The 14,154-nt window shown below is 42.3% G+C and overlaps 1 long non-coding RNA gene across 2 annotated transcripts; it reads right to left on the bottom strand.

Annotated features, from left to right (window-relative positions):
• Nucleotides 1–6,205: 6,205 nt before the first annotated feature.
• Nucleotides 6,206–13,275, bottom strand: LOC134433120 (uncharacterized). Of its 2 annotated transcripts, none has more exons than XR_010031491.1 (7): nt 13,094–13,275; nt 10,527–10,591; nt 9,845–9,908; nt 9,079–9,154; nt 8,651–8,960; nt 8,193–8,310; nt 6,206–7,024 (listed from the first exon to the last, which is right to left on the bottom strand). It is a non-coding gene; the product is annotated as an uncharacterized LOC134433120 (long non-coding RNA). The 2 variants fall into 2 exon arrangements; XR_010031490.1 differs by having other exon boundaries at nt 6,207–7,024; nt 13,109–13,275.
• Nucleotides 13,276–14,154: the final 879 nt, after the last annotated feature.

Below are 14,154 nucleotides of genomic sequence, written 5' to 3'. Positions count from 1 at the left end.
CCCCGGACGGAGCGCGGCTCCCGGCAGGAAAGCGGCTCCTGTGGCGGCTGCTCCGGCACGCGGGGCCGGCGCCGCCCCGGGGAGCCCCGCCCGCTGCCCCTGCCCGGCGGGGCCGGCACCGGGCCCGGGGCTACCGGCGGCGCCCGAGCCCCGCGCCCGGAGCGGACGGAGCGGCCGGCACCGCCCGGGCCGGCGCAGCAGCGCCCGCGCCGCCTCTGCCGCCCTTGGCCGGCCCGGCCCGGCTCCGCTCGGCTCCGCACGGCTCGCACCGGCGCGGCTCCGCCACTGCCGCCCTCGGCCGGCCCGGCCGCGCCGAATCCCCCGTGCGCCCCGGCAGCTGCCCGGGCCGTGCCAGCAGCGCTCCCGAGCGGGAACGTTCCGGGCCGGGCCGCGGGCACGGGCAGCGCCCTCCAATGCAGCGGCACAGCCCCATTGCAGCCCTGCAAACGCTGCCGGAGCTGCGGCTTCCCGCAACCAACCCCGAAACCGCAGACGGGGCGCACCTCACTTCAACAAGGGCAAAGAAATGTGTTCTCCCCTAAAATTTCACCCCCTAGGAGAGCAGAAAAGTAGGGGCGCTCCCCAAATGAAAGCCTTCGACTGATGGGAAAGGGCGATTTCGACCTCCATTCAAACCCTTGAAAAGGAGGGACACCAGGGCTGCCCCCGCCATTTAAACCCGAGGGTGGTGCAAATGGGGTGGCTGCCTTCAAATCAAACCCATAATACCACAAGAATACTTTTCCCATTCCCCTTAGAATAGAACCCCCGGGATACCCCTGACAGCCTGCAAAAGGCAGCTTTTCCTGCAATCAACACCTTTAAAACCACAAGTCAAGAGGGATCCCCTCAGGTCAAACGCAGACAATAAAAGAAGAGGAGCTGCTTCCTTCTCCTTAATCCCTTTTGTCTTCATAAGCTCCATTTGTGTTCCTGGGGAACCGGGGAGGGACTGGCAAGATGAAATTGCAAAGGGGAAGGAGAAAATTCCCCGCTCCGAACCCACACGGGCTCACCTGTTCGGCTGCTGCTCCCCGGCACAAAGATTCGTCCCTCGGCGCCTCCTTTAAGCGATGCTCCACGTACCCAAGCGCGGATCCAGGTGGTGCCCCCGACCCTGTGGGAAGCTCTCGCAGTCCTTCCATGAGACAGCGCCGGGAGTGCCCCATAAACCCCTCCACTCAGCAGCTCCATGCAAAAGGGAGCTGAGGCAAAGCCTCCCCCTAAAACAGCCTCGCCCCGGCAGGAGCCGGCCCCTCATCATCCTCACACTCACACCTGGGCTGCTCCGAGCCCCCATCATCCTCACACTCACACCTGGGCTGCTCCGAGCCCCCATCATCCTCACACTCACACCTGGGCTGCTCCGAGCCCCCATCATCATTACAGCTGACACCTGGGCTGCTCCGAGCCCCAATCATATATTTTTCATATTTATATTCGCATTTATATTTAGAATTTATATTACTCTATAATAAAAATTATATTATATATTGCATCTCTTCATGTTACTTGCATAGATTTCTATTTCTATTCATAGTTTGGTATTATATCTTTATATCTCTATATATTTATTATATATTTCTGTATGTCGATTTACATTTCTATAGTACTTATATTATTTAAAATAAAACCCCTGCCTCTAACGAAATAAAAAGCAAAGACACCCCTTTCTTTAAAACACATTTAAAATTTTAAAAATAATTTTGTTTGTCATAATTTTGTTCACATCTATATTTGTAATTTTCATTTGTTATATTTATAGATATTATATATATTGGAGAGAATACCTTTTTATATAATAATAGATATATTCTTTTGACACAATAGATTTCTTTTACTTATATTTATATGTATTAAATATTTATTGATATCGACATATATATGATATATTTGCATTTCTAGTTTTATATTTTTTATGAAATCTCCAGCCTATACCCCAATAAAAGCCAACCAATCCCCAATCTATTTAAACTATATTTAAACATGAATCCTGTCACGGCTGCATTGCACAGCAGTGCCCCAAGCTAATCTGACACTTGTTCATCTCCTGGACCTGAATCTGAACCCGCTCACCTTGATCGCACCTGGCAGAACCATTTTCGTACCTTTTTCTGGCATGTCTTGGTTTTGTTTTCTTTTGTCTTGAGTTTTTGTGGCCTTTATTGCCTCTCTTTTTTTCTGGCACTTCTTGGGGTTTTTTCTTCGTTTCTTCTTGCCCATCTTGGTGTTTTTTCTGGTTTTTCCTTGCCCCCCTTGGGGGTTTTTTTCAGGTTTTTTTTTTTTTTTCCTGGGTTTTCCTTTTCTGGATTTTTTCTTCGCCATCTTAGTTTTTTGTTGCGATTTTTTTTCTTGCCCATCTTGGGGTTTTCCTCTGGTCTGTTTTCAGGGATTTTTCTTGCCCATCTTCCTTTTTTTTTTTTTTTTGTTGGTTTTTCTTTTCTTTTCTTCTTCTATTTTTTTTCCCCCTAGGTTTCTCCTTGCCCTCCTGGTTTTTGGGTTTTTTTATCTTCTTATCTTATCTTATCTTCCTTCCTTCCTTCCTTCCTTCCTTCCTTCCTTCCTTCCTTCCTTCCTTCCTTCCTTCCTTCCTTCCTTCCTTCCTTCCTCTCCTTCCTCTCCTTCCTTCCTCTCCTTCCTTCTTTTTTCCTTTCATTTCCTTTCCTTATTTTCTTTTTTTCTTTTTCTTTCTTTCTTTCCCTGCATTTCTAATCTTGGTTTTCCTTTCTAGCTTTAGAATAAAAAAGCAGCAGTAGTAACTTTCAGGCTACCTGGGAGTAAAAAAACCTCCAAAACGAAAATGATTTAAAGAAAACGATTTATTCCCTGGGAGCCTGAAATTTTCTACTGCTGCACATGACATAGAGCTTTTATTCCTTTTTATAGATAGTTGATATTTTATACTTTATACAGCGCCCCCTGCCGTGTGCACCGGCGCTCTGCAGGCACAGCGATCCCTGCCGTCTGCACAGGCGCACTGCATGCAGAGCGCTGCGGCGTCGTTCGGTTCTGTTTAATGAAACTCGGCTGAATTCGGCGTGGTTCGGCTCTTGGTCTAAACTCGTTTCAGTTCGGCTCTTCGGCTAAACTCGGTCGTATTCGGCACATTGTCTAAATGCGGCTCAAGTCGGCTACACTCGGCTATCGGTTCCAGTCGGCTATCATCGGCTCTTGGTGTAAACTCGGCTGTTTTCGGCCGCACTGGGCTCTTCGGCTCAACTCGGCTGTTTTCGGCCACACTCGGCTCTTCGGTGAAACACGGCTGTTTTCGGCCGCACTCGGCTCTTCGGGGAAACTCGGCTTTTTCCGGCCACACTCGGCTCTTCGGGGAAACTCGGCTCTTTCCGGCCACACTCGGCTCTTCGGGGAAACTCGGCTCTTTCCGGCCACACTCGGCTCTTCGGGGAAACTCGGCTCTTTCCGGCCACACTCGACTCTTCGGCTCTTCGGAACTATTCGGCCCGGCTCGGCTCCCTCAGGGCGGGAAAGCGGACGTGAGAGGACCCCGGCACAGCGAGGCGTTTACCCAGATGCCTCTCACAAACCCGCCAAAATACGCCCGCCCGCGGAGCCCCTGAGCCCACAGCATGTCTCGGGTACACATGAAACGCCACAGAAAAATCCGTCGGGGCCGCCATGACGTCGGTATTCCGTGCAGGCAGTGCAGTTAAACACCCACACGGTCCTCCACTTCCCCGCCCTTTTCGCCGCCATGCTGAGAAGGTCAAACAAAACTCCGCGACATCGCCCACGCGCCACTCCCAAGCTGGCCGCCTCTAGCTGCACGCCTGCAGTACCGCGCTCTGCCCACAAGGCGGCAGCACTGCCGCCCGCCCCAGCCGGGGGCGCAGCGCGCCTCGGGGCTGCGGCAGCGAAGGCGGCAAAAAAGAACAGGGGCGACCCCCGCCGAAAACTGCTCTGAAATAAATGCCCCAAAACAACCGGGAAGAGGGAAAAAAACCGTCTGCCTCTAATCTAATAGGATAAAAGACAAAACAAAACAAAACACAACACAAAAAAAATTATTAAAAAAAATATTTAAATATTTTTTAAAATATTTTTTCATATTAATATTCACATTTCTATTTACAACGTATATTGATGTACACTGTCCATTTATACATTTCTTTTTATAAATACATTTCTATTCCATATTGCATATATCCCTAAAACTTAAATTTATTTGTATATTTTTATAAATATTTTCACATAGTAAGTATACATTTCTGTTACGATTTTTACTTCGGTAACACTTGGATTATTTAAAATAAAACCTTTGCCTCCATCCACATTAAAGCCAAAAAGAACCCCTTTCTTCAAAACTGTACTTAAATATTTTATAAAATTCTATTTTTCAGGTTCATATTCACATTTACATTTAAAATGTATACTTATGTATACTGTTATTTGTATTCTTCATTACATCACTTCCTATTATTTGTATTTATTTATATTTTGTGTTTATATATATATTTATATCTTGATTGTATATCTCAATATTTAGAAATATATAACAATATCTACATTCATACTATTTAAAATAAAAACCCTGCCTCTAACACAACAATAAAAAAAAACCGAACCCTTTCTTTTAAAAAATATTTAAATAGATTTTATCCTAATGTTCAATTGTTATATTCATATTTGTATTTATAATGTATATTAATGTATATTGCTTACTTATATATTTATCTTTACCAATGTCAATTTATAAATAAATTTATATTCTATATTACATCCGATGCGAGTAGGTATTTATATTTTTTATATTTTTTTATTCATATTTTTATATGGATTAAATATTTCTGCGTCAAGATTTTTACTTCTGGAACACTTATAATATTCAAAATAAAAACCCTGCCTCTACTTAAATAAAAGCCAAAACATTCCATTTCTTTTAAACGATATTTACATATTTTTATATTTATATTCCCATTTATAATTTATATTGCCATTTAATGTTATTTATATTCCATGCCACAACTCCTCATATTACTTACATATATTTATATTTAAATTTATATTCATAGTTTAGCAATTTCTCTTTATATATTTATTATATATTTCTATCTTAAGATCCACATTTCTATATTGCTTATATTATTTAAAATAAAACTCCTGCCTCTAACCAAATAAAAACCAAGGACACCCCTTTATTTGAACCAGATTTAAAATTTACGAAGTAAATTTATTTTTCAAAATTATAATGATATTTATATGGATATTTTTATTTATTTTATGCATAGATTTTATCTATATTAGAGGGAATACCTTCTAATATAATCATAGAAATATATTTTCTGTATTATACATATTTTCTTACTTATATTTGTTTAAATTAAATATGTATAGATATTTGTATTTCTATATATATTTGTATATCTGAATTTATATTTTATTGCTATCATTTAAAAACCCCAGCCTATACCCTAATAAAACCCCCCAATTTACTTTAACTCTATTTAAATATTTTTATATTTACAATCTATATTTATATATCTTTGTGTATATATATATAAAATAGACTATCATTTATCTATATGATAACATGTTACAATTATATACCATATATTATAGTTTTATGTATGTATCTGTTATCTATATTTATGTTTACCACTCTAATGTTATATTTATTTTTAAATGTATATTTATTTCTATTTTCATCTCTATATTAAACCATGTCAGTTCATTAACCCGACGCACCAGAGCCACAACAATACTGTACCTTTGTCAGCACCGGCACGCAGCACACGCCCATCCCATCGCAGCACAGCAAAACAAAACCTATTTCTATTACTAACAGAACAAACATCCCACAACGTCACTGAACCCTAATAAAAACTCAAATAAACCTAACTGTAAATAAATTTTAAATCTCACTATAAAGTAGCCCAAAACCTCCGCACATTCTCATCATAAACTTCCTCCTAAACCAGTATCTCAAAAACCCCAAAAAACTCAAACACACCTTGAAAATGACACAACTGCTAATAAAAACAAACACCCATTAAAAATTAAATCAAACCAACGCACTAGACTCAAAACTGCACAACTGACCCTAAACATTACTAAAAAAAGTCCCCAAAGCTCTACCTTTATGTTAATGCACAAATAATAACATGTAATCTATAAAAGTTATTTCAAAAAATTAAAAAAAAAAATTAAAACCATGAAAATAAAAAACCTAAACTATTAAAATATTAAAAAATATCACTACCTAAATTAAAAAACATATTGCCTATAAAAACCCACCATATAAATGCCCCTGTCCCAAAAAATAAAAATAAAAAAAAATATTGAACCACAAAGAAATCAGAACTTAGGAACACCAAAACCATAATGTTCAAGAACTCACACCACATCCCTTATCATACACCAACTACAAACAAGATAAAGCAATACAATGAATTCTTAAAAACCACCTTAAAACCACTACATTGAAAAACATTTCAAAAATTAAAAACTGCATCTAACAAAAGCCATCTAATAAATTCACACCCAAAACTCCAGCAGCCCAGCTGGCCCTACCAAAGCTCTAGGTTCATACATACAGTAAACAAAACCAAAATCCCAGTAATACCCATCAGAAATCTATGAAAGAACCCTACTGAAATTAATCCTGCCTCAAATACAAACCAACCCATCCAGAAAGTCAGCTTCACTCAAAAAACAATTTACACAGAGTTAATAATACCAAGAAATAAAACAACACACCATATACCACCAATGAATATCATAGTGAAGGAAAAAAAAAACACTACATTTTTTCCTTTTTGTTTTTTAAACTAACTTCTTTTATTAGCTAGAACAAAAGCTTTTGCCAGGACTGTAGCAACAACTTCTTTTTCTTCTTCTCCTTCTGAAATGTCCCTTCTCACTCCCAAATTCCTCTCAACTCCTGAGTTTACATCCAAGCAAAAAGCAAAATTCGTGCACTCATGCGTTCGCTGCTCCTGTCAGATTCTCTCTTTCCCTCCACATCTTCTTACACTTTCAGTCCTCACGCTGTCCCGCCGTGATGAGTCTGACAGAAGAATTGGCACATGTTAACAGAGCATTTCCCTCCCTCCCTCCCTCTCTCCCTCCCTCCCTCCCTCCGCTTTCCTCAGCGCATTTCAATCCATCCCAGGCCTGCAGTGATGCACGCTCACCCCAAAGCTCACAGCAAGCATGCAGCAGCTCAGGCTCACTCGGCTCCAGGGCCCAGAGCCTGCAGGCCCTGCAGCTGCCACACGGATGGACCTGGTTCCCTCCCCGGGTGCCCAGAGGGAAACCTGAGGGCAGGCGTCCACCCCGAGGGTGCACCCGCAGCCCCGGGCAGGCATGGAGTCGCCGGCTGCTCTCTGGGGACGACACCCTCCCTGCAGGCCACACTGCCTCGTCCTCTCCCACCCTGGGGGACAGGCACCTCCAGGGTCTGTGACCAGCCCCCTTCCGTCAGCATCCAGGGGCTCTGTCAGAGCCAGAGGGCTCAATTCGTGGTGAGTACCGATGGCACACAAATGGCAGCCTGAGGAAATCGTGTTCTGGCCTCTAAGTGCTTGGGACAGGGTCTGATTTTTTGTTTTGTACTTGTATAAGATTAGTACAACAGGGCTCTGATGGATGACATGGCAACAGAGAATTAAAAACTCCTCGACAGGATTACATCGACTTCTAGGAAAAGACAAAAGCTTAGGACCCTTCTGAAATCTACTTTTATTCCAAAGCACGGGGATTGTCAGCGTGCTGCACCTTCCAGCTTTTCAAAGCAGCTTACCTCTGAAGACCAGGAAACATTGATTTCTACAGAAACAATGGGCAACCCCCAGGCTAATCTCAGCACTACTGTTTAATAGGGGACCTGCCAGCGTGCCAGTCCAGCTTCAAGTGTGCTTTACTTCAGTCTAACGTCCCCACAAAATTCTTCTCACATCTTCCAACCCTGAAATCTTATTTTCCCCTAAAGCTTCTCTTCATTAGCAATTTCCAAGTAACATGGTATTTTTACAACATTCAAAAATGTCATGCTGGACTGTGCTAGAGAGTAATCTGCAAATATCAGCTTAGCAAAGTTTGAATTGACTTGTCCAGAGATAAAACCTACAAGTGAACACCTACACCTGCCTACAAAGAGCTAACAAGCCCCTGGCAGCTGCCAGCATCAAAGCACAGCGGATGTTTCTAATTCAGGGTAAGGATAACAACATCACCTTCTGTTCTCTCCAGCTTCTTTTCCCTGCAGTCATATTTTGCTTCTTATGATTTTTTTAGTCCCCGTATCTTCTTGGACAGCACCGAGCCTGACGACAAGGATACGAGAGTCTTTCCCTGCCGGGCGGAGAGAACCAGGAAAACAGTTAAAAAAAGAACAGGGCAGTTTGAAATTCGTACTTGCAACGAGAAGCAGCGCCTAACCAACAGAACAAGAGTAAACAAAGCATGATACCTCCCTGGGGACAGAAGACTCATAAACTCTCCAGGATTCACAATTCCAGCCACCAACCCCTTCAGGACAGCAGCCAAGTGTCCCCTGGGGTGGTGCTGCACCAAAGAACCATCTGAGAGGTTCCAAAGAGTGAAATGCACAGTATTTTGCAAAGACAAAAAATCTTGCAAAATAACAAAAATACAATAGATGTAAACTACAGGGCAAGAGTACAAGTGTTACCTTTGGGAGCTGGAACCATCCAGGTGAGCACCTGATAACGGGATCCTCGCCAGAGTTTGAACCCTTCAGGACACAGAAGGGTTTTCCCCAGAAATTTCACAGACTGAGTTTTGATAGAAGCACGCTCGCCGGATCCTCAGAAACGTCACCCATTCTCCAGGTGTCTGGAGAGAACTGCAAATGGCTCTCACGTAGTTGGAGCTAGTTCTGTAAGGTCTCAGGGTGAATTTCACCAGATGCAACCAAACTGGGCAACTCCCAGTGGGACAGAAGGAACCCAAAGCTTGGGTAAGCAGAGCTGCAGCAAATACTGAGGAAACAAACATAACAGCGTAAAAAATAATAAACCATCCTTTTTTTTCTCTTGCTTTTGTTTTTTTTTCTTATTCAGATCAGCATAGCAATTAAAGAGAAGGTGAAAAACTCACCATTACTGAACATTTCATCACCTGTAAGCTGAGCATCCTTAGCATAGTGGACTCCAAAGTTAAAATTCACCGATCCCTGGGAAATAAAGCCAAATATCGTATGGTAAAAAATCAAACAGCAGACATAAAAATTTGTTTCCGCTAAGGACTTTCAGGTACGTATGTATCTTTGCATTACACATTAGAACATACACTTTATACCATCACCTAATACATAATAATTTACCTTTAAATTTTGATAGTATAGCATGAATTTTTAACTTAAACTGGTGATCTATTATTATTCAGTTGGTGCCTAAAGTTATTTCTGCTGTCACGTTCAAAAAAACATGAATTTTTTTTACTGGAATGAGCAATTGATTTCAAAGTCATCACAAGCCCACCAAAACACAAAGCTGGGTTCACTGGACGGGTCTGTGAGCTAGAAGTAGTTAGGCTTGTACTTCCCTCTTGTTCTTCCAGAACCAATAAATCCTGTCAACAAAACCAGGATCTTTAGCCCGCTGCTGTGAAAGATTCTACAAGGATGATGGTTTGATTTGTGTTTAGAAGTTTTGATTTGAAATGGCCAGTTCAATGGATAAAGACAGTTTACGTAGTATTACATTACTGTTATTATTATTTCTATTGTTATTTTTACTAGTACTACTGCTATTGTTATCACCTGCTACTGGAAGAAACAAACCAGTAGTACCTATACTTAATTACTTTTATTTCCAGAAAATAATAAAGAAAAAGAACCAAACCAAAAAAAGTCACTTCCTACCTTTTATATCAAGGGATGAAAAATTTCTCTTGGGCTCTTCTCCAATTTATCAAGACTCATAGCACTGAAAGGCAAACAAAACAGTGCTTTATAGAAGGCCAAGTGCACGTTTCAAGGCTGAACCACTAACTGATTGCAGTGACAGCACTTACAACATGAATCGTTCCCAGAGCCTCTGTGAAATGGAATGTTCTGTGGAACTGCCGTTTCTTTCCGAAAACACTAACTTCCAACACTTCCTAATCGTATTTTGTATTTTAAAACAAAAGAAGTTAGTGAGACTCTGTGAGGAGGTCAGGTTTAAATTTATTTCCTTGCAAAGCACAGAGCTCTGTTCCATCACCCTTCCCTTTGGCTCTACACTGAACCATGGTGAGCAGTTGAGGAGTGCTCAATAATCAATTCTATTTCTCTCTTTTTCTAGTTCTCTCTATTCCTAAATCATTCAAGACAAGTCAAATGAAAAATGACAAGTTCAGCATCAAAGTCACACTTTTTCCCTTTGTCTGGTCAAGAACAGGCTCTAAATCCACTTATTGCTACCTTCAAGGTTTAAGACTTGCAAAACCATTTTTACATGTTTTACAGGTTTATCATAAAACCCACAGAACGCAAGCTCTGAATTACAGGAAAAGGTACACAGGCAAATATCTAAAGGGATCACTTATTTGTAAATACATACCTTGATAGAGATCGCACTGAGAACCTTTCCGTGGGACTCTAAGGGACGCATGCTTTCTGAGCACCCTGTAAACAAGAAAAGCTACGATATATTACAGGACATCCCCACTTTTTCCACATATTCAAATAGGATTTTTAATAAAAACAGTTCCGTTACAAAAGAAGGAAGAAAACCAAGCTAATTTTACTCAGCTGTATTTACTGCCGATTTAGAGAAAAATGCCGGGCCGCGTCGCCCGTTGCGTCACACGCCGCGCCAGCAGCAGGGCCTGCCGGGAGTTGGAGTCTCGGGCTGACAGCCACTCATGTGCCGCGATAGCCGTTGCGTCACACGCCGCGCCGGCAGCACGGCCTGCCGGGAGTTGGAGTCTCGGGCTGACAGCCACCGCTCCGTCCCCCGGGAGCCACCGGGACCTGCACTCCCTCCCGGGCATCAAACGGCTCCTTCGCCCCACGGCGGGGAAGGACCTGAGGCAGCACCGCTCCTCCCCAATGCCCTCTCTTTTTCCCTCCAACTCTTTTTACTTTTTTCACTCTGTTTTTCACCACTTCCCTTCCCTTTTCCTTTTCCTTTTCCCTTTCCCTTCCCTTTCCTTTCCCCTTTCTTGTATTTCTAATCTTGGTTTACCTTTCCACCTTTAGAATAAAAAAGCAGCAGTAGAAACTTTCAGGCTACCCGAGAGTAAAAAAAAAAATCTGCAAAACGAAAATGATTTAAAGAAAACTATTTATTCCCTGGGAGCCTGAAATTTTCTACTGCTGCACGTGACACAGAGCTTTTATTCCTTCTTATAGATAGTTATATTTTACATATATTTATAGTTTATATTGATGCATTATATTAATAACTATATTTAATATGCACCTTATTCAAAAATATACGGGAATTTTTTTTTTATTATTTACCATATCTACTGCTACAACTTATTTTTCCTTATATTTCTAATTTTTATATAAATCTTTAATGTGTTTATGATATATTTCTATACTTATATTTCTACCTTTATATTATTTGTATTTGTAATTTTTACACTAAAACCCCTGCTTGGGCAAAGAAAAAACAAAACCATCCATTATTTTAAACTACCTATTTTTTTGTTTATATTTATATTTATCATAATATACAACAAATGATAGATATATATAGATAGATAGATCACATCCATATTTATATCTATTTTATATCCATTTCCTATATTATTTTAAAAAAATATACACAGTATTACTTGTACTATATATTGTATCAATTTATGTTATTTTACATTTACAATTTATTATTAATTTTTTATATATCTGCATATAGTTGCAATACATTTATATATTTGTATTTTTGTTTGGGTTGTATTTACATTTATATTCTCTATTCATATATCTATAAACATACACAATACTCTATTAAAATTAGAATAACTTATTGTAACATATAATGACTCATGTTACATGTTAAATTTTAAAAATTGACCGAATATATAAAAATAAAATTGGCCCATTCCCATTGCTACACATCTATTTCTTTTGTTTCAATATAGTTAGAGTCATAATTGCATATTTAAAATCCAATTCCTAAATGAAATGACAGAACAAACAGCATCAAATTCCCACCAATATCTTCCAAAAACATCAAGATACCTCCAACAGCCAAACAAGTGTCAGCAAAAAAACAAAGAACACTCTTTTCAATAATAATTCTCATCACGACAGAAAAATGGAACCAAAATAAAAGAAAATCCTATAGAAACACACACAGCAAATTACAAAAAGTACTAAAAAAAAGTCAATCCCATCTACTAAACTCAAGACAGTGCCACTCACCCTGAACGACGTTACTAAAAAAAATAAAAAACAACAAAATTCTACCTCTACACTAACTCAAAGAATAAACAATCCTCTGTAAAAATAACTTTAAAACCTGAACTAATTAACAAAATGGAAAAACATCTCAACCACTAAAAACTAAGAAATTGACTACTCAAATAAATAAATACTTTAAAAACCCACCATATAAAAACCCACGTTCCCAAAATAAACCATGATAAACAATACGCAAATACATTAAAAGACAACAACAACAACAACAAAAAAAGAAAATAAAGAAAGCAACAACAAGAATAATACCAAAAAACACAGATAAACTGAAATCTGAAACAAAAAACTTATTCCCAACTGAATAAACCCATAGTGCCTCAAGCTATCAAAATAAAAATACCACCTAGAAACAAACACAAAGACTAAAGACAAACGTAACCATAAACAATGTCCCCCAAATTACCCGTAACCATAAAACATACACTACAATCAAACAAACCAAACAAATAAAAGCCCTGGAAGACGATAAACACACATGCAATTATCGAGATTAAAAACCCGCTGCTATGAACGACACGACGCTACCCCAAGCCGCCCAAAACAAACACTATACACTCACGCTAATAAAAGCCACCGCAACAGAATTAAAATGCGAACCGCTGCTTCGCGCTACGACCCGTAAAAAACATTGCGCGCCCTTCTAAACATAATACCCCGGCAAAAAAATATATATCCGACTACAAAACTCAATCCGAAACAAACCATTATCATCCCTACCGGCACCGAGAACCGTGCCCGCTCAGGAAGAACACCGTATCCCTTAGCGGACAGCCGCTGCAAACCGAACCCAGCGATGCCATCAACGCCTCCAAAGCGCCTCCGAGCCACGGCACCGCCGAACTTGGAGCGGCCGAACCCCGCGCTCGCTGCCGGCCCCGGACGGAGCGCGGCTCCCGGCAGGAAAGCGGCTCCTGCGGCGGCTGCTCCGGCACGCGGGGCCGGCGCCGCCCCGGGGAGCCCCGCCCGCTGCCCCTGCCCGGCGGGGCCGGCACCGGGCCCGGGGCTACCGGCGGCGCCCGAGCCCCGCGCCCGGAGTGGACGGAGCGGCCGGCACCGCCCGGGCCGGCGCGGCAGCGCCCGCGCCGCCTCTGCCGCCCTTGGCCGGCCCGGCCCGGCTCCACTCGGCTCCGCACGGCTCGCACCGGCGCGGCTCCGCCACTGCCGCCCTCGGCCGGCCCGGCCGCGCCGAATCCCCCGTGCGCCCCGGCAGCTGTCCGGGCCGTGCCAGCAGCGCTCCCGAGCGGGAACGTTCCGGGCCGGGCCGCGGGCACGGGCAGCGCCCTCCAATGCAGCGGTACAGCCCCATTGCAGCCCTGCAAACGCTGCCGGAGCTGCGGCTTCCCGCAAGCCAACCCCGAAACCGCAGACGGGGCGCACCTCACTTCAACAAGGGCAAAGAAATGTGTTCTCCCCTCCAATTTCACCTCCTAGGAGAGCAGAAAAGTAGGGGCGCTCCCCAAATGAAAGCCTTCGACTGATGGGAAAGGGCGATTTCGACCTCCATTCAAACCCTTGAAAAGGAGGGACACCAGGGCTGCCCCCGCCATTTAAACCCGAGGGTGGTGCAAATGGGGTGGCTGCCTTCAAATCAAACCCATAATACCACAAGAATACTTTTCCCATTCCCCTTAGAATAGAACCCCCTGGATACCCCTAACAGCCTGGAAAAGGCAGCTTTTCCTGCAATCAACACCCTTAAAACCACAAGTCAAGAGGGATCCCCTCAGGTCAAACGCAGACAATAAAAGAAGAGGAGCTGCTTC

Source organism: Melospiza melodia, unplaced genomic scaffold (genome assembly GCF_035770615.1).
Source record: "Melospiza melodia melodia isolate bMelMel2 unplaced genomic scaffold, bMelMel2.pri scaffold_138, whole genome shotgun sequence".
NCBI lineage: Eukaryota > Metazoa > Chordata > Aves > Passeriformes > Passerellidae > Melospiza > Melospiza melodia.
This window is presented reverse-complemented; position numbering and strand designations above follow the sequence as displayed.